At 36.2% G+C, this 22,149-nt stretch overlaps 1 protein-coding gene across 3 annotated transcripts in view; it reads left to right on the top strand.

The window, feature by feature from the left end:
* The first annotated feature begins 294 nt into the window (after positions 1 to 294).
* Positions 295 to 22,149, top strand: part of HAPLN1 (hyaluronan and proteoglycan link protein 1) — a 72,466-nt gene continuing 50,611 nt past the window's right edge. The window contains exons 1-2 of one of the 3 annotated variants that reach the window (XM_074360329.1): positions 295 to 699; positions 20,048 to 20,091. The gene's annotated coding sequence lies outside the window, so the exon portion shown is untranslated. Of the gene's footprint in view, positions 700 to 20,044; positions 20,092 to 22,149 lie in introns of all 3 variants that reach the window. The other 2 variants (XM_045507080.2, XM_010970602.3) reach the window with 2 other exon arrangements.

Below are 22,149 nucleotides of genomic sequence, written 5' to 3'. Positions count from 1 at the left end.
GCTTTACCTGCTGTTGTCATAATTACCTTTCTACCTGGTTACCCTGGATCTTCTTTGAGGAGAGGGAGACGGGAAAGCGAGGATCTCTCCTCCCCTTGGATTTTTCTTTTAAGCAGAGGCTAAAAAACAAAGTGAAAATTCACTGCCCTGGCTTGTCTGCCTTACACCGCTGTCCCACGATCATTCCATAAGCCCCTTGCCCCATTCCCTCTAGACAGACTCGGGAGGTGTGGTGTGGTGGGGGCTTGTGGTTGTAGCTGCCGCTTTGCCTGAACCCCTGAGCGTGTTACTCCGGGATCTGAGCAGAGGGGAAAGTCATCTAAGAGGCTGCTGTTTCAGAAGGTTTGGGCACAGAGCTGCCCCTCCCTGCCTCCCTGAAGTTTGCATGAAGTGCACGTTAGGCTGTAATTAGGGGATCTGGGAGAACTTTCCTGATGACGCTTTGCTTTTCTTCTGCTCTTGGTGAGAAAGTGCCTCCTTCTTCCCAGGACCAGGACCACTGCCATCCAGCGCCACAAAGAGACATTCTGCGCGCGCGCACGCACACACGCGCGCGCGCACACACACACTCACACACGCACACACACTTGCCCAGAGACAAACTTAAGGTGAGGGGAAGGAGCGCTAGCTTCAGTTGATCTCCAGGCTCCAACTTCAGAAGGACTTGAGAGCATCTGAACTTCTGGATTTTAGGACAAGGTAAAACTTCCATCAATTTTTTTACTCTTTCGGTCAAAACTTGGGTGCCTTTAAGATCTCAGACAGTAGTTCATATCATGATATACCTATACATTAAAATAACTTTTCTTATTTTCTTTTTTTGAGTTTAACATATCTCAACTTTTTTTTTTTAAGATTCATATTGTCAGATAAAATACTGTACTGCAATAAACAAGCTCAGTCTAGATTGGGGCAAGAATAAAGTCTAGTACCAAGACTTTTGCTAATGCTACTATAAATCTGGTAGATGCAAGGTTTCCAAGTGGCAACTTTTACATGTGTATTTCAACAAGCATTTTATAGCACCTGAGATGAAAAAAGGATAGTACAGGCTGAAGGAAATGCTGAGGAATGGGACTGTCCATTCCAGATTTGTGAGCTTTCTTTTGGCGAATACATAGGTTAATGAGAAAAAGAAAGTTACTGTAATCATAGGTAATACCTGTTAGACTGATAAACTTTGAGATGTTACCAATTTTGGTCTGGATTTCTCAACTTAATTGTGAAATTACAATCATAGAACTATGATGCTTTTCATAGACAGAATGATGCTGGTGGATAATTTTAATGTACTGAAAAGAAGCTTTTTAAAGCCATGATTGGTAAGATTGCTTTTAAAATTTTGCTTAAAGGAATTATTTGTGTTGAGACTGTTCACCTCCCTAAGCAAATCTGAACTCTTTTGGGCTTAAATGAAGTTGTTTTCTTCCACTGAGTATGACTGTTGTGTTCAAAGTAAGATGGTTTGTTATTTTGAAAATAAGTTATTTTGTTTTCATTTATCACTGGAAAAATACACAAAGTGCCCAGTACATTTGGGAGTTTTTAGGGTGGAAAGTGTTTCTGTACATGTTCCAGCGTGATGTCATAAAATCAAACATACTGGCTGGCTTCTTGGAAGCTAACGGTTCTTAAGAAATAAAGTCTGTGAATTAATTTCTAAGTGAAATGTAATATTTATTCATTATAAATGTAGTTTCTGGTAACCATTTATATTTGATTATTTCAGTGTACTAAATTTGCAGTAATTTTATATACACTTCAGTGACTTCAACATTTTAATGGAATCGTAAATAGGAATATTGTTCTACCAAAAATGCATCATATACATTCTCTTTGGATAACTCTTAATGTGATATTTCTTAATCCTTACATCAGCTTTCAACTTCAGTTTCACTTATTTTTACGAATAAAGAAGTTTTTCTTTCAATAAGTAAAATAGAATGTATGCCAAAGGCCTACTGAGCATTTAAGGTTTAGTCTTGAGTCACTTTGGGGCTATCTGTTCTTAGTAATTTAATTTTTAAGCTAAGAGAATGGCTACATGTTTTGGTACAGAATTGGAAACAGCTTAAAAATGGGAAAACTAGATAAGGAGAAGTCATTTTGTTTAAATGTAACTTACTGAGCAAGCAAAAACCAACAACCTCCAGACCACTGGTCTCCAAAGAGAATGAACCCAGAGGCCAGTATTCCAAACAGGAGTGTTCAGTGGGTCTGGGCTTTCTATGAGGAACAAGCAAGAGGGGAACATCATGTTCTTATAAAGTGAAGCCATTTATTGTCAGCAAGGCCCTCTGTCTCAGAGGAATGACTGACACTGTAATTTAGAAGAACTAAAGATACTTTCACAGAGAAGAATCAATTCATTATATCCCTAGTGGTTTCACTGCCTCCTCCTTCCTTTGGGAGCCAGTAACACATCCAGGATAAATACATTCGGCATGCGCAGAAAGATGCTTTATGAATAGGTGGTCTACTGAACAGTCCTGCCTTTTAGCATCTTGGATGTGGAATGTTGGTATTTTCTGAGTGGTTGAAGCCTTTGAATCTTAAGGTAGCACAGCACTTCATCTTTGTAAAGATAAACAAGAGTCATATTCAGAAAATAACCCCCTTTTCCAAAAATCCTCATACTGATTTTCTTTTCATTCCCTTCTGCCTCATGCATGTTTTATTTTCCAAATTACATTCTTAAGATAATGGTATTCCACCAATTAAAATTCCAGCGAAATGCAGAGCAAATTTGAAAATAACTTTCACATTATAGTCTTCTGTTGCCTCTACTTAATTTTCCAACCTCCTGTTTTTATTATTAGTAACCACAGTACTTAGTCTATGTTACTTAAATGTACTTAGTCTGTCATTCAAAGGTAATGACATGTTGTTGGGGAAAAACGAGGAGGGATGGAAACCTGAATATTCTTAGTATTTTAATCAATAGTGTTTAAGGAGGATTAGAGGAAACAGCTGGTTAAACAAATATTAGGTGTAGTGTGGACACGATGGTATAAATTAATAATGCAGCTCTTTATTTACACTATGAAAGGTACAGTCTGTGGTGGTTCCATGTGTGAAGCACGGTCCCTGTGTGCCACCTAGTGGATGAATCAAAGAACGCTTTCTCACCAGCCTCTTGGTAAAAAATCCTGAGATTTCCATTCTGTTGACACTGAATACTAACTGTAGGCCAGATGTTGGGGTAGGTGCTCAGAGTAGAAAATGGCAGCAAGTGACTTTTATATAATTTAAAGTTCAAGGTGCCACTTAACAGTTGATTGCATTCCTGGTAGTTGCATTTAAAATCAGTTTACTCTTTACTCAGTAATTTACCATCAACTTTCTGCCTCTAAGAAGATACCATAACTTGCTTCTAATACAGGATTTGTTTTTACAGAGATGGCATGACCTAGCTCAAAAACAGGTGGGGAGAGTTTGTATCTTGAATCACTTCCTCAAATGGAAATAAATGTAAAGTTTATCGTTACTGATTTTAAATGGGTAAATAATGATTAGCTTAAAAGGTTAGCACATAGATTCTAGCACATATTATTACATATTCTTTAGTTTCTCTTAATTAAATATAAAAGATAAGAGTAAAAACTGCTTTTGGGTAGCGAGGTATGTTTTACGAAATACTGCTCTCTAACGCTAATCATCAGCATGTAGAACAACTTACATGTTCATATGCAGCTTTGAAGCAGTAACACTGCTTCCATTAAGATGATATAATAGAAAAAAAATCTCAAGCAAGAACAATTACAAGGAAAGCCACTGTTTGAAAGAAGCATCATGATATCATAGAAGATTAACCCATCAGAAAACTGCACTGCGAGTTCTGGAAAACTCTTCTCCAAAAATTATTACTCCAATTGGCTCTTTGCAAGGTGTAAGACTTAATGGCAACAGTGTTCAGCATATTGGCATTAATCAAGTTCTGAAATTCAGACTGGAAGGAAAAATGCCTCAGTAGGGAAAAATGATTAAATTGTTACTTGCTGAGCTCTGGAGGTGTAATCCACAAATCAAGTTAGGCCTGCTCGTGTGGAATGGAAGTTTCCTGTTTAGGGGACTTTGGTTTGGTGTACAACAGTGAGATCTATGCTGTGAAAAGAGAGCTGCTCATTAAGTCTTTCTTCATTAATGCCACAAAATTATAGCCTGAATTGATCAGAGGCAATGGCTGGAATCAACAACAATCATGTAAAAGAGAGCATGTTATCTTAATTCTTATTTCCAATGAGTTATTAACTACCAGAAACACACCATTCTGTTAACAATTTCATCTTACCATCCCTGTGATTTAGTATGAATCTCAGACTCATTCTAGTGAGAGAGCTAATGAGAGATTGCCTGAAAGTCAGAGGTCCTCAAAGCAGAAATTTAGTCACAGACAGAAAAACTGTTACAGCAAGTTTGGGATTTGCAGATACTTACTATACATAAAGCAGGTAAACAATAAGACCCTACTGTAAAGCACAGGGAACTATATTCAGTACCTTCTAATAGCCCATAATGAAAAAGAATATGAAAGGAATATATATATATATAATATGTATATGTATAACCGAGTCACTATACTGAAATTAAGCAGAACATTGTAACAGTGTACACCAAAATATTATATACCATAAATTAACAACAATATTGTATGTAAATCAACTATACTTCAATTTAAAAAAAAAAAAGAAGTTTAATGGTTTCAGGTGACTTGATACTAGTTAAGAACAAACTACACAAAAAAGAATCAGCCAAGCTTTCTGAAATGGCCTGATGCTACTGGGTTCTTGGCTATATGGCAGTAACTCCACGTAACGGCTTTTTCCAGTGATGGATACCTGGAGGGGGGCTTGCTGGGACTGAGAAGTTCTTAGCTATATTCAGATAAAGTCAGGATTTGTTTAAAATATCAAATGTTGCTGGACTATTTTGAGCTTCTATTCATACTTTTACAGCTCGACAGGGGGTAGGGGAGAGGTATCTGAGATGGGGTTATTGCTAGAAGGCCAGGAAGCTATTTGCAAAATAAAACAAAACAAAAACAAACAAAACAAACTCACAGAGTCTTCTAAATAATTTAGAAAAATTACTGAAGTTCAGTGATGGGTTCTCAGTCCTGTAAGGGCAACAGAAATGTCCCCATTTTTCCAACCTAGCTTAACCCAAAGAGAACACAATTTACTCGATTGGTTACTAAGTTCCAATTACTATATTCCAATTCCATTCACAGTATTACATAAAATCCAATTAAGTGAAATAGCATTCAATTATTTTTATGGTAAATCTGGATTTTCCTAAACTTTTCACAAAGTTTTATGGATAATGTTTCGGCCTAGTCTCCACCAATATGATGTGAATTTTCCTCATTCTGACTGTCTTATTTGGAATTTGGGGCTCACGTCCATCAATCATTCATGAGTTCATTTGTTCATTCAACAAAAATGTATTGAATACTTACTATTTTGCCAGGCACTGTGCCAGCTCTACATGCTGGGTCCTTCACTTTATACCATGACAGTGGATTCTAAAAAAAATCAAAAAGTCAACACTGATGATAATGAAGGTAAAATGTTGCAAGATCCTGGGGTACGTTTTGAGTAACAGAAACAACACAAATGTTCTAGCCTCATAGTTTTCGTATTAGAAGAATTTTGAGTATGCAGCTTTAAAATCATTTTCCCTTGTTCGCCATCTTCTAGCTTAGTGAATAAGAGTTTTGTGTCTTGGTTGTGTGGGCACAGATGGGCCTGAGAGGGCAGCTGAACGCTTCGGAACCCCAGGAGGGCAGGGGTTCCAATCATCTGCCTATTTGGATGCGCAGGAAAAGCAAAAATTCATTTGCACACAGTTGCTGTCCACCCGTTTGGAACTAAAATGCAGACTGAGCCCAGAATGATTTAGTGCTTACCGTTTGCACCAGGCTCCAAGCTAGGTATTAGAGTCATTGGCTCAAGGAGTTCACAAGCCAGTGGAGAAGGCAGATGGACGCACATCATGAATCACCAGTCAAATCTGCCAAGTAGGTGAAGTTTGCCTTCCTAGTCGGCTGGGTCTCTTCCCTTTGCACTTATCCAAACTTTCCGCCCCCTTCTACCTCATTAACTGAGACTCCTGCTCTCCACCCACCACCCTGGAGAATCTAATACTTCTCTGTTTATTGATTTCTTGACTGACTGATTACACCTAATTGTGAATGAGTTTCACTCATGCATTTACATCTCAAGCCTTTTATCTCTTTAAAGTAAATGTTTTGTTTTTTTGTGAAAAGAATTTCAAGCATCTGAGGGCCTTCCCATCCTTACACCAAAGTGTGTAATTAAACCGATTTTGCCCTCCATGGTCTTCAATCTCTGTTATCCCCATTCCATGCGGGAGGCCAGAGAGATTCCCTCAGGCCTGTTTCCAGGACCGAGGGTCCTGTTAACCAATGGCCCCTTTTAGCCGAGCCTAATCAACCCGTCCTTTCACCCTCCCCCCAGTGCTTTGCCTAGACTGGGTCTCCCTCCCCCCACCCCAAGGGGCATCCCAGCCCATCCCTTTGAACCCTCCTGTTCTCTTGCCCTGAGCCTCTGAGCCATTCATTACTCTGCTTGGGTTGCTGCCCCTGACAGGAAGAAAGCCTGTAGCTTCTTAAGCTCTATTGTGTGAGCCCTAAGCCACCCAAAATATCTAGATCCAGAAGGACAGAGCAATGAGAATCCAAGTATTTGGTTGCAGGACTCCTCTAAGTCAAGGTACTGGAGAAGGAAGACAGGGCTCTGCAGAGGGCAGGCACAGGAATAAGCCATCATGCTGAAAATATGGGTCAAAGCCAGCATCTTTGTAAAATGTGTGCTCACCTACTTTACAACTGATTTCAGAGAAATTTCATCATCAATGCTGATTACAGATTCTGGAAATTACAGATTACACTGATCAGAGTTGTTAGTTGAAATTTTTCCCATTTTATGTTTGACGTAGGGCATAAGGAATTCATGTTTTATTAGTTGTTTCAGATTTATTTATGTTTTCCTTGATTACACTCCATTGATTATGCTCCTGTAAGATACTGGTCTGGTCTTATAACAAAGATGCTCATCACTTTTTAAATTCCTAGGGCTAATAACCCAGACTGAGAGAGTTGGTTTCCTTCCCCTAATTTCCTGCAGCCTAGAGGAAAGGGATTGTGGACCTGCATCATTCACCGTGCTGGGGTATATGAATGCCTAATGTTCAGTAGGTGCCCTATAAATACTTACTGTTATTTCCGTCAGTGCCCAACATGGTGCTGAACATGAGGCTTGAGGGGTCTCCCTGTCATCTCTTCCAAGTACCTATATTTCAGGTGTATGAACACTTTCCAACCCCCGGCTATTCCCTGACTCTGCCTTTCTTTCCTTAGCAGTCTTCCTCTTATCTTTCAATGTCATTAAATTCATAGACTCTTCTCAAATTTAAATAATAATTGTTGGTATAAAATTAATGTAAATAACATTAATTGATAATTTTAAGAATCTCTAAATTTATGGAAATCAAGACTGGAGGAAGGAAATTAGTTGACAGAGGACACAGAGCAGTATAGGCATGATCCAATAAGGACACACAGATTGGATGGGAGAGGAGTTGAGGACAGTGTGAGTTATTTCAAGGGCAGACAGTAATGTGGAGAGGGATGCAACTGATTAAGACTGGGAATAAAGGAAGAATAAAAGTTTCTAGGAGAAAATGGTAAGTCTCATTCAGGAAGTACCCATGGGACAGCCAAGAACCCATATGAGCTGAATGTATATACTTAAGCACAGGGGAGAAGTGATGGCTGGAATAGAGATTTGAAGTGATGGCTGGAATAGAGATTTGGAAGTCTCTGGTATGAAAATGGCAGTTGAAAATCATATGGAAGAGAAAAGGAGATCATTCCAGGGAAGAACAAAGCAAGAATAGCTGACCAAGATCTAAAACCCAGGAAAAAAACTGTTAAGAATGAGTTGGCTGTTATTTATAAATGATTTTAACTTTCATTTTTTCAACTATAGATGTCCACCGAGATAATATCAATGTTTTAATAATTCTCATATCTAACAGTCTGTCTTCTCCATCTAGAAGGTGCCCAACATGTTTGTTGAATTAAATGAAATTAAAATGGCATTTCTCAGCCTTGATGTTCTAATGACAGATTTTCATAATGATAACCCTGAAAGTGGGTAAGACCCCAGCATGTCTGAATTGTAGTTATTTATTCAATTTTATCCAACATTGAGCTAGTTTTAAATATATGTTGCTGCATTTTTTTGTTTAACAATCAGTAATCAATGTCTGGTGTAGGTGGTAATTCACCAGAGGACTTGATTAACCTTAGTTCATGTTGTTTAGCTTAACATATAAACGAGCTCACCACAGAATGCAGCCATTCTGCATTCAAGTCCATTTATAATTCTTTTCCTAGTTCCTTGGTCTTGAAGGCCTCTAAATCGTAGGTCAGATTTGGAGCCCAGAATCCTGGATTTCTCTGTTTTTTTTTCTCAGCAAGTTCCTTCCCCCCCCCCCCCAATTCTCCCTCCCGTCGCCCCCTACTAGGGTTGCCATATAAAATATATTGAGGAATTGAATCATTTTTAGTATAAGTATGTCCCAAATATTGCATGGTACATACTCATGCTAAAGAGATTACTTGCTGTGTTCTGAAGTTCAAATTGAACTAGGTGTCCTGTATTTTCCATTGGCTAAATCAGATAACCCTCCTCCCTCCCCCATTTGTATTATTACAGCTATAATAGGTGAACAAGAATTTCTTCATGAGACTTCTGAACACTCTCCTTCTAAAGGTCATACAAATGAAGTTACTGAGTGTATGTTCACTAGTGAGATCAATGTATTAAAAAGATACTGTAATTACAAGTATCTAACTACAATATAACAATCAAGATATAAATTTATAAAATATTTATAACCACTGTGATATACCCTGTATACTAATAGCTATCTTAAGAATGCCATAAATATCAGTGATCATGTGTTTTAGTCTATGTAAAATATTTTAAAATAATGTACATGTTAAAAAATAAAATTTTTTTATTTCACATTTTCTAGTTGGCAATAATGAGAAAACAAGTAATTATCTTTAAATGAAAGAGCATACATTTATAAAAATGTATACAGTGTACCAGACGTACAAACTTTTAAATATTCTTTTTTTTATTTTTTAAAATTAATATATTTGGGGGGGAAGGAGGTAATTAGGATTATTTATATATTTTTAGAGGTGCTGCTGGGGATTGAACCCAGGACCTTGTGTATGCTAAGCATGTGCTTTACCAATGAAGCTATACCTCCACCCCAAGCCCTTGAATGTTTTAACTGCAGAATACCTAAAAGGGATCTTACCCTTGTTAATTATGTCATACTGTAGTTGTGCTGCCACCTTGTGTTGCTTTGAGGTATGGCCCAATTTAACTCAGTCCATTAATCTGTTAACATCAGATTGACAGTTTGGTCAATGTTAAAATTATCCTCCCATGATTAATATTTTTCATTTTACTCAAAAATGCCACATAATACCAAGAAACGTCCCCTCAAGTGTTTCATGCAAATATTTCCTAGGAGTTTAATGTCTTCTGCATATTAGAATATCATTCTTGAGATAATCACTAAAATATACATCAAGTAGTACTGTATTAATTTAAGTTTTACGGGTGAATTTAGCTTGTATCTGCATGTATGTTTCATCTACATGACCTTTTAACCTAAATTTCCTATAAATTCCTTGAACTCAATATGTTTAAAATTAAACTTATTATTTCCTTCTCCCAAGCCTGGTCTGTGTCATCTGAATATAGATACCAGGGCATTTCATTTATTATCCAAACCAGAATACTTTTGAAAGTGAAATGGGGTATCTTGCTCATTATTCCAGCAAAGCAGGGCTAAACCAGGACTGTCTCAAGCACACTGATCTTCTTATACATAAGTTAAAAATCATCATAGTCCCAATTACCCAAACTAGAAAATGTGCAGTCACTGACTACTGGTCCATCAAACTGGCCAGGAACCTCCATCTCAGGCTTCCCGCATTCCTTCTGCCTGTTGGTTCCCTTTCCTCTTCGCTTTCTTCTCCACTATCCATCACGCTTGCCAACATTCAGCATAAATCTAACAGTCCACTTCCTCCGCAATCACTCCAAACTGCTGGGAAGTACTGGGAAAACTCGTATCGCCCAGCAGACTGGACCCAGTGCACAACTTCATGGTCTCTGATTCAGCTGAATCATTAATGCTGTGTGACCATTCGACCATATTTCTTGAACGTTCTTGCTTCTCAAACTCCCTGCAGCAGATATCCAAGCCTCCCTAATTCGTACTAAAAAACAGAAACAATCTGTAAAGAACCGTCTCACTGTCTTGCCACCAAAACTAGTCCCTGACCACCAGCACCCTTTTTTCCCTTCTGCTGAAAAAAACAACAACAAAAAGGACCTCCTTTGCTTCTAAGGGTCTCAGGCAGACACTGCCCCCTGAGCTCTAGATCCTGAATCCTCCTGTCTTTTCAGAGATATTCACTATTAATTAGGCTGTTTATCTCTTGTATTCCTCAACTCCTCCTACTCCCACTCAGGTTATTTCCTTCTGTTGGCATTTAATCCTGGTCAAATCTTTTTGCCCTAAAAATATAAAACTTCCCCTAATCTCACACGAATCCTATCTACCAATCTTTCTCCTTCCCCTCAGAGCTAAACTTCATGAATTATCTATGTTCACTCTCCACCCCTCCACCCAGCCACTCTTCACCCCACTGCAGTGTGCTTTCTCCCTCAACTGTCCCACTGGAATGCTCCTCACCACGGTCACCCATGATTTGTTTTCAATGTTTCTTAGTGGCATTTACTGCTGGTGACCATGTTTCCTTTGCAACATTCTCTATCCTTGCTTGGCTTCTGTGACTGACCCTCACCCAGTGGCCACAGATTTCTTGGACTGCTCCACCTCCATCTCTGTCTCAGGCTTCTAAGAGCCTGCCTGCCCCTCAGCAGTTCTGTACTCTGACAGCTCCCGCCCAGGACGCCTTGCCCTCACTCTCCGTTTCTTCCCTGTGCACTGCTGTCTACTCCCCTGCAGTACACCTGTGCACAGGTGACTCCCAGATCTTTAGATCTGTCCCAGAATTTTCTGCTGAGTGTCCAAACCATAAACATCTCGCAACTAGGAATTCTCCCTAACATCTCAAACTCCACAGGTCCCAAATGAACTTTTCTTTCTCCTGAATTTGAACTTTCCCCAGTTTTATCGAGTTTGGTAAATGGCACTACTTACTCTCCGCTCAGTTTCCAAAAACAGAAACACAGGGATCACCATGTGGACTCTAGTCCATAAATATCTCTTGACTATATACACTCTTTTCTTATCTCCATTACCATAGGCCTTACCCCTTGTCACCAAGCTCTCTTGCCTTAACTCCTGCAAGCCTTACCCACTGTTCTGAGTCTTCAGTCTTGCTGTTTTCTAATGTACTCCTCCACAATGAAGCTAGGGTAGTCTTTCTAAAATGTAAACAGAAAAGATTTGCCTGCTTACATCCCTTCAATGGCTTTCTATCGCTGTGAAAATTAAGTCCAAATTATTTAATATGATTTGCAAGGTTCTCAGTGACCAGGTCTAGCTAACCTTTCCAGCCTCATCTCTCATCTAAAATGATCCAGCATCCCAGCTGACAGGATCAAGCGACCAGAAAAATTAAGACAATAAAACAGAAACAGATCAATAGAAGGTATAAATATTAGAGTCATCAGATACAGATTTTATGTGATTAATTTTAAGAAACTGAGTCTGAAGATTTTTAGCAAAGAACTCGAAACTACAAAAAAATGATCAAATGGAAATTCTAGAACTGAGAAAATGTAATAACTAAGAACTCAATACATGAGTTTATGAAAAGTTCAGACACACTGAGGAGATGATTAATAAACCGGAAAATAGGTCTGAAAAAAAAAAAAAAAACAGACAGAATCCGACAGAAAAAGGATGAAAGATACTGGAGGGAAAAAAAGTAAAAGGCATGCAGGGTATAGACACTGGCATCCCAGCAGGAAAAACAGCTAATGGGGCAGAAACAATCTTACAGAAATAACAGCTCGTAACTGTCCATGTCAGGGATTCAAGGAACACTACCAAGCCCAACAGGATAAAAACGAGAAGATTAAAGGAGAATCCTGGAAGTTTCCAGAAACAAAAACTTTAAATAGACTAACAAGTAGCAAAATTAGCTAGCTGGAAATTTTGCTTGTCTTTCCACCTTAGGAGATGCCAAAAATCCGTGGGTTGGCTTGACTGTATCCTGGGTGGATCTTATCTGCTCGGCCTCCTTTCTCTGAGAGCAGAGTCTTCAAGCCTGGAGGGAAGCCCTGTGCCTGGTTCCCCGAAGGAGCTGGACTGACATAAATCTTACTGGTGACTCAGTCCCTGAAATCTGTTTTCAGATCCTATTGCTGTCTAGGAAAATTCAGGAAGCAATCTGGGAGGCTCCAACTATCTTTATCATTATTTAATATTATTTTAGATTACAGAGAGGAAATAAATATGATGACTGAGAAGTTGATGATTTATGCCGGGTATTTTACATTGTTGTAACAGTGAAGGCATTGAAAGACAGGTCTTGGTAGCCAAAGTAAATACAAATTTTAAAATACCATATGATATCACTCATATGAGGAAGCTAAAAAAAAAAGATACAAATGAACTTATTTACAAAACAGAAACAGACTCACAGACACAGTAAACAAACTTATGGTTACCAGGAGGGAAAGAGGGTGGGGAGGGATAAATTAGGAGTTTGGGATTTACAGATATTAACTACTAAGTATAAAACAGATAAACAACAATTTTATACTGTATAGCACAGCGAACTGTACTCAATGTCTTGTAGTAACCTATAATGAAAAGGAATATGAAAAGGAATACAGTTATGTATATGTATGACTGAAATATTATGTTGTATACCAGAAATTGACACAACTGATCTATGTCAATAAAAAAAAAAAAGATTAAAAAAAAATCTTTAGAATATTTCTCTTCTCTTCCCAGACATCCATGGCTCCACATCTCTCCTTCTGTACTCACGCACTGCTTTCAGGGGGGAACCCCTTCCCACGTCATCCCTCCCACCTGAAATACGACCCCCGCTAGGATCCCTTCTTGTACCACCTCCTCCAGGCAACCTCACCTTGTACTGCTAGCTAGAATTCATCACTTTTTTCCTCAATTCTTTCTTAATATTTTATTTGTATCACCATTACTTTACTTAGCACACTTTTCTATGTATTATACCATTTTTAATCGTTGAAGTGTCTTTCTTTCTTGTTAGTAGATTGTTTACCCATCTGAAGTCCTAAAGAGTTCCGACCTGAAAGGTTAGATATGGAATCAGAGTTCAAAGAACCTTCTCTGTTCCAAGGTTCCACCCACTACAGGAGTCCCTTGTGTAATATAACTGACAGATGTTTGCTGATCTGCTTCAACACCTGCAGTGGTAGAAAAACACTATGTATTTCACAGGGCAACTCATTTCACTTTTAGAGGACATCCCAAAAAGCTCTTCCTGACATTGTGCAAAACTGGCTTCCTTAACTTCCATCCATGTGTTCTAGTTTTTCCCTCTGAAGCTACACTGAATAAGTTTAAGATCTTCCCCAGTTCATATTTGGGAAATTCATTTCTAAATGCAAAACTTTGTCATGTTCTGTAAAATTCTGTGACTTTAGGTACATTGTTCCAAACTCGGCAGATCATTTTATTTCTTCCAGCCTCTAAGCCATGTTATAGTTACTCTCAGCGTTAGCTTTATAGCTCCTGTACAGACTTTGAGTCTTGGAACTCTAAGACTAAAAGGAAGAACCTTATTTATATTAACATGACTTGAAAGCAAACCCCTTGATTAATAGTGCTCACAGAATTATAAAAATGAATAGGATAATGTTCTTGTCACTGGAAAGGTCTCATTTTATTAAACAAATAGCCAGTGCACCAAAGAAATGGAAAATCAATGTCAATGCAGAGTTGAAACCCTTTCCTTTTGAAAACAGAAGGCACTGATCATCTGCACCCTTTTACTGTAACTTTATTTCATTACATATTGTTACTATTTCAAATGAATCTTCAGGGAACAGAATGAATGAACTTTTCGTTCATTCATTATCATTAAATATCTGTATCCTTAAAATGTTAGGGCATATCAAAAACTGAAACTTTAGTTTGTCTAATAGTTATTACTAGTGGTAATGCTTTAATTGCCTAAAGGTAAAATAATACATTTTGAAGAGTATGGGATCTAAACATTAAAGGAAAATATTTACTGTAATTGGTACAAAGCAAAATGTGATCTTAATTTGCATTACCGTACATTCTTTAGAAAAATACATCCCTCTACCCCATCCCTCCTTGCCTGCACCAGCATGACAATGTCCATGCTCAGGATGAGAGGTGAACCATCTGTGACTCCTGAATAATAATCATTCTAAATTCTAAATGGTAATGTATTTGCCACAGGCCAGCAACTGCCACCTCAAACTGATGGGAGGGGAGAGGGTCACCCAGAGATGACACATCTACAATACTTCAAATGCCAGGCTTCCCACCTTTTAAAAAATCCTGCTTTCTACACAGCATAGCGGTAGCTAAGTATAAGCTTAGTATAAGCTTTGAATAAGGCATTTGTTTCAATCTACCAACAGAATTCCAGCGTTCTGCTCTTAAAGTAGGTGTAGCTTGAATTATACTATTATTATCAACATTTTAATCAACTGTAAATTAAACTTATTATCCTAGGGGGAGAGTATAGCTCAGTGGTAGAGCACATGCTTAGCTTGCACAAGGTCCTGCATTCAATCCCCAGTATGTCCATTAGAAATAAATAAAAAGATAAACCTAATTACCTCCAGCCCCCCACCCCAAAAAAAACCCCAAAACAAACAAAAAATTTAAACTTACTATCCTAAACTATGGAACAGGACTGATTTAATTTTAAATATATCAGTAATCAGTTCTTTCTTTGCTTACACATTTCATTTATGAATCGCAAATCTGAATTTTTGGTGCATGCGTGAAAGGTACAGGATACTTAAGTTTGAATGAACTATTTAAAAAAAAATTTCCTTCAACTGTTCCCTGATATGCAACTGAAAGTTATCCAAGCATACACGAAATGCCTTACAGTGTATCGACTGCCTGTGAAGTTGAGATTTTGATAAAATTGCACGTATGCTCTGCTTAATGCCTATGATCCTTTGATTAAGGAAGACTGCTGAGTAGCAGAGCAAATCTCTACACAGCCCACAGGATTTCTCCTTGAAGTAAAACAAAGGCATCCTGGGTCTTGATAATTTATAATTTGAAAGGCAGCTATGCTCACAACCATCGACACGCTAACTTAAAATCTGAACTGTATATTTGCTCCCTAAGTTTATTCAGTGCAAACAGGCTCTATGTAAGGTACCCAAACAAAACTCGTCACCATATAAAGTCACCAAAACAATTTTTCGACACACTTGATAAAAAAAAAAAATCTCCTTCAAAGTTATCAGCCCTTGGTGGTCACCAACTGATTAAATAGCCAACTGAAATGTGGTGAAGGGAGATGAAAACAAACTGTCTCCTTATTTATAAAGCCAAATCTTTACATTTGCTTGCAGTAAAGTCTGCCTGTGGGCTGAGATACAAAGTGTAAAACAGGTTCGAAGTTACTTCAAGGTGGGGTATGGAAGGAGATGGGAGACAGAAGGAATAAATTCTATGAAAAAAAATCTCCATCAATAGTTTATTGATGATAAACTACATTGCATTGAATATTTTACATTTGTTTGGTTACTATATGGTTTTCAAAACCTCAACTTTATTTTATATACACTGACAAAGTTACTTTTTACTGACGTAGCATTTTCTCTTTCTTTAATCATCAGCTGATAATTTACCCACAAGAGTGGATTCAGGTTTTCACAGCTAATATATTAAGTGGATATTAAAAATTATTTAACATGTTTTTTAAAAATTTGAAATAACATATTCTACCAAAAAACATTACATTTCCACTTAATCAAGAGGGGCTAATCCTTAAGTAGAATTGAGCATTGTGTATAAGGTGCTAAGTTAGAAAAGTAATGGGGCAACTTTTTATATCCATGCTGATGAAGTTTAAGTTTCATTTATTTCAGTCATTTTGGAGCTTGTACTATGGAGTTAGGTAGACCTGGATTTAAATCCCAATTCTGATTTTACTATGACCAGCTATGCACCTTGTGCAAATTACTTAAGACTTGAGTGTCATTATCCATTTTAAAATAGAGTGATTAATAGTATTTGCCTGTGTTCTGAGAATCCATCAAGATAATATACGTAAAGCACCATATAAAGCTATTTAAATTATTTCATAAACTACTAAGGGAAATAGGTGAATGTTTATTTAATAATGGCAAAATGTGATCTTAATTTGCATGACTGTACATTCTTTAGAAAAATACATCCCTCTACTCCATTCCTCCTTGCCTGCAACATATATTTCTATACATAAAGAACACTATAAATCAAAATAAAGGGAAAATGTCTTCAACATACACCAAAGGAGCAGTATCTTTAATATACAAAAAGTTCTTAAAAATCAGTACTTTATTTTCAACAAGAGTGCTAAGACAATTGAGTGCAGAAAGTAAACTTTTTAAAAAAATGATGCTGGAACAACTAGGTAGCCACACAGAGTAATAAAGTTAGATCTCTACCTCACATCATATACAAAAATTAATTTAATACAGAGCAAAAGCCTAAATTTACAAGCTAAAATTATAAAACTCTTAGAAGAAAACACAGGAGTTAATATTCATGACCTTAGATTCGGCAATGTTTTCTTAGATATGACACACACACAAAGGCACAAGCGACCAATGAAAAAACAGATAAGCTGGATTTGATCAAAATGAAAAACTTTTGTGCTGCAAAGGACAGTATCAAGAAAATGAAAAGACAACATACAGATTGGGAGAAACATTTGCAAACTGTGTATTAAATAAGGGTCTGTTATCTGGAAGATACAAATAACTCTTACAACTCAACAATTCAAAAAAAAACAATTTAAAAATGGGCAAAAGATTTGAATAGACATTTTTCCAAGAATATATATAAATGACCAATAAGCATGAGAAAAGATGCCAAATATCATTAGTCATTAGGGAAATGAGGTATCACTTCACACCCACTTAGAATGGATATAATTTAAAAGACGGACAATAACAGGTGCTTGTGAGGGCGTGGGGAAGTTTAAAACCTCATGCATCATTGGAAGAGATGAGAAAGAAGAAGTGCAATTCCATTTCTAGGTACATAATATGTTCACATAAAAACCTGTATATGGATTTTTATAGCAACCTTATTCATTAGAGCCAAAAAGTGGAAAAATAACCCAAATATCCATCAACTGCTGAATGGATAAACAAAATGTGGTATAGCTATATAATGGATTATTATTCAGCCATAGAAAGAATCAAGTACTGATACATGCTGCAGAATGGGTGAACCTTGAAACCATTATGCTCACTGAAAGTGGCCAGTCATTAAAGGACCACATACTGTATGATTCCATTTATATGAAATGTCTGGAACGGATAAATCTGAATAGATGGAAAGTAGATTAGTGGTTGACGGAGAATGGGGGCAGGAATGAGTGGGGAGTAACTACTCATGAGTACAGGATTTCTTTTAAGGGTGATGAAATGTTCCAGAATTAGATAGTAGTAACTGTTGCACAGCTTTGTGGGTATATATCTTTAATACAATAATCTTACTGATACATCTAGAGAAAACTCTAATTTGAAAAGATACATGCATCCCAATATTCACAGCAGCACTATTTATGACAGTCAAGACATGGAAGCAACCTAAATGTCTATGGGCAAATGACTGGATAAAGAAGGTGGTGGTATATTTATACAATGGAATACTGCTCAGCCATAAAAAAGAATAAAATAATGCCATTTGCAGCAACATGGGTGGACCTAAAGATCATCGTTCTAAGTGAAGTAATCCAGAAAGAGAAAGAAAAATACCGTACGATATCACTTATATGCAGAATCTAAAAAAAAATAAAGGAAAAAAAAAGGACATGATGAACTCATCTACAAAACAGAAAGACTTGCAGACATAGTAAACAATCTTATAGTTACTAAGGAAAGGGAGTGGGAAGGGATAAATTTGGGAGTTTGAGATTTGCAAATGTTAGCCACTATGCATAAAAATTGATTTTAAAAAAAACAAGTTTCTTCTGTATAGCACAGGGAACTATATTCAATATCTTATAATAACCTTTAATGAAAAAGAATATGAAAACAAATGTATTTATGTATATGCATAGCTGGAACATTGTGCTATACACCATAAATTGACATACTGTAGCTGTATGTACTTCAATAAAAAAAATTTATTTTAATCTCACTTTGTAGAATCTAGCCAAAGAAAAGAATTGCTTACCTAAAGCTATGTAATAACAATGCTGTTTTATTAGTAAAATACAGATATACTTAAATATCCAAAAATAGGTAATTGTTTAAAATATTTTTGGCATACACATTGTAATAGTGTAACATGCAGGTATTAAATATGATGTAAAAGGATCTAATGAAATGAAAAGATGCCCATCATGTACTCAGTTTTAAAAATTCACTATTATGAAGCCACTATGGAGAACAGTATGGAGGTTTCTTAAAAAACTAAAAACAGAGTTACCATATGATCCAATAATCCCACTGCTAGGGATACAACCAGGGAAAACTCTAATTTGAAAAGATACATGCACCCAATACTCATAGCACTATTTATAATAGCCAAGACATCGAAGCAACCTAAGTGACCATCAACAGATGAATGGATAAAGAAGAGGTGGTATATATATCTACAATGGAATATTATTCATCCATAAAAAGAATGAAATCATGCCACTTGCAGCAACATGGATGGACCTAGAGATTATCATACTAAGTGAAGTAAATCAGACAGAAAAACACAAATATCATATGATATCACTTATATGCAGAATGTGAAAAAAATGATACAAAGGAACTTTTTACAAAACAGAAACAGACTCATAAACATAGAAAACAAACTCATGGTTACTAAAGGAGGAAGAGGGGGATAAATTAGGAGTTTGGGATTAGCAGATACAAACTACTATATACAAAATAGATAACAAGGACCTACTGTATAGCACAGGAAACTGTATTCAGTATCTTGTAACAATCTATAATGGAAAAGCATCTGGAAAATTTTATATATATACATATCACTTTTTAAAAAGTCATATAATTTGGTTCCATTTCAGCAAAAAAAGAAAAGCATTTATATTTGGCTAAAATGTTTGGATAGGTATGCAATAAAATAAAAAAAATAATCTCTGGTGGAATTGTGGATGATTGTATTGATTTTTAACATTTATTAAGGTACAATTGACATACAATAAACAGTACATGTTCAAAGTGCACAAATGATAGTTTCCATGTAAATATGCCTGTAAAATCATCACTACAACTAAGATAATAAAAACGTTTGTCACCCAAAAAGTTTCCAGATATACCTTTGTAATCCTTCCCCTAATCCCTCTTCCTCATTCACAAACACTGGTCTGCTTTCTGTCGCTGAAAATTAGTTTGCATTTTCTAGAATTTCATATAAATAAAATCATTACTATGAAGTCTTATAAAATCTGGCTTTATTCATGCACCATTAGTTTGAGCTTCATTCATGTTGTTGTGTATATCGATGGTTCAGTCCTTTTTATTCTGAGTCGTATTTCAGTCTGGATACCACAATTTGTTTATCCAGTCATCTGTTGATGGACATTTAGGTTGTCTCCATTTTCAGACTGCTACAAGTAGAGCAGGTATGAATATTCATTTGTAAGTCTTTATATAGACATATGCTTTCATTTCTCTGGAGTAAACAGGAGTGGAATGGCTGGCTATTATGGTAGGTAATGTTTATATTTTTATTTAATCAACAGTCAAACAGTTTCCAAAGTGATTATACAATTTTACATTTTCTCCAGCAGTGTGTGACAGAGTTCCAGTTGCTCCACAGCCTCTCCAACACGTGGTATGTTTAGTCCTATTAAATTTAGATATTCTAATAGTTATGTGGTGGTATCTTGCTGTGACTTTAATTTGCATTTCCATAATAACTAATGACGGCATCTTTTCATGTGTTTATATTCCATTTGTGTATCTTCTTTAGTGACATGTCTTTTCAAATCCCTTGCACATTTGAAATTAGTTTTTATTTGTTTTCTTGTTATTGATTTTTAAGTATTCTTTATATATCCTGGATACAAGTCCTTTATCAGATATGTATTTTGGAAACATTTCCTCCCAGTCTGTAGTTTGTCTTTCCATATTCTCATCAATCTCTTTTGAAGAACAGAAGTTTTTGAATGATGTTGATGAAGTCCATTTATTAATTTTTTTTCTTATAAGTATCATGCTTTTGATGTTGTAGCTTGGAAATCTTTATATAACCCACCATCCCAGACATTCTCCTATGGTTTTTTCCTGAAACTTTCATAGGTTTAGATTCTAAATTAAGTTTAATAATCTATATTGAGTTAGTTTTTAAAATATATATGGTACAAGACATGGACTGAAGCTCATGTTTTTGCATATGGATATCCATGTTTTTCCGCACCATTTGTGGAAAAGATTATCCTTTTCCTCCACTGGATTTCCTTTGTATCAGGCTAAAAAACCAGTTGACTACATATGTTTGATTCTATTTTTCTATGCTATACTCTGTTCCTTTTGTGTATTTGTTTATCTTGCCGTAATTACCACACGATTTTGATTACTGTAATATTATGTCTTAAAGTCAGGCAGTTTAAGTCCTCCAACTTTGTTCTTCCTTTTCTAAATTGTTTATCTATTCCAAGTAATTTGCATTTCCATATGAATCTTAGAATCATCTTGTCCACTTCTATGAATATGTGTGCTAGGATTCTGATTGGGAATGCACTGAATCTATAGATCAATACAGGAAGAACTGATATCTTAAAGGTATTGAGTCTTCTGCTCCATTAACGTATCATATGTCTCCACTTACTAAGTTTCCTTTACTTCAAGCGATGTTTTGTAATTTTCAGTAATCAAGTTTTTCATATCTTTTGCCTGATTTCTGCCTCAATATTTCATACTTTTGAAAGCTACTATAAATGGTTTTCTTTCAACTTCTGCATTATTCATTGCCAGATATACAAATGGAATTGATGTTTGTACACTGAGCTTGTGTCCAGCAACCTTGCTAAATTCAGTTATCAGTTATTGTAGCTTTTTGTAGATTCATTATGACTTTTTGTGTAGACAATCCTGTTGTGTGGGAATAAAGTTTTAATCCTTCCTTTGCAACACTATCTAGAAACCTAGAGCAGAATGCTGAAAGTAAATAGTAAAGGCATACATGTTTGCCTTGTTTCTGATCTTAGGAGTAAAGAATTCAGACCTTCACCATTAAGCTGTAGGTTGTAAACAAGTGTTCTTTATCAGATTGAGGAAGTTCTTTTCTATTACTAGTTTATTGAGTTTTTATTAAGAATGGATTCTGAATTTTGCCTAATGTTTTTCATCTATTTATTGAGATGATATATAATCTATCTACCTGTCTGCCTGTCTACCCACCTATCTGTCATTAATCTAATCTACATACATATAGTATATACTTAATATACTGATTACATTGATTTTCTAATGTAAAATAAACTTTGAATTCATGGAACAAATACCATTTTGTCAAATCTGTTTTATATGTTGTTGGATTAGCTTTGATTAAATTTTGTAAGCGTTTTTGCATTTTTGTTCATGAAGGGTACTTGATCTGTAGTTTACTTTTATTGTAATGTCTTTGGTTTCGGTATTAGAATAATGTTGGCTTCACAGACTTTATTGATAAACACACCTTCCTCTTCAATTTTCTCCAAGAGTTTGTGTAAATTTAATATTATTTCTTCTTCAAATATTTGGCTGAATTCACTGGGGAAGCCCTCTGGGCCTGAAAGCTTTGCTGTTGTTGTTTTCATGGGAAAGTTTTTAACTACAAATTCAATTTCTATAAGAGATATAGAGCTGTACAGGTAATGTAATATTTTGCTTGTGCAAGCTTTGGTAATTT

Source organism: Camelus bactrianus, chromosome 3 (assembly GCF_048773025.1).
Source record: "Camelus bactrianus isolate YW-2024 breed Bactrian camel chromosome 3, ASM4877302v1, whole genome shotgun sequence".
In the NCBI taxonomy this organism is placed as follows: Eukaryota; Metazoa; Chordata; class Mammalia; order Artiodactyla; family Camelidae; genus Camelus; species Camelus bactrianus.
Note: the sequence above shows the minus strand (reverse complement) of the source record. Positions and strands in the feature narration are given on the sequence as shown.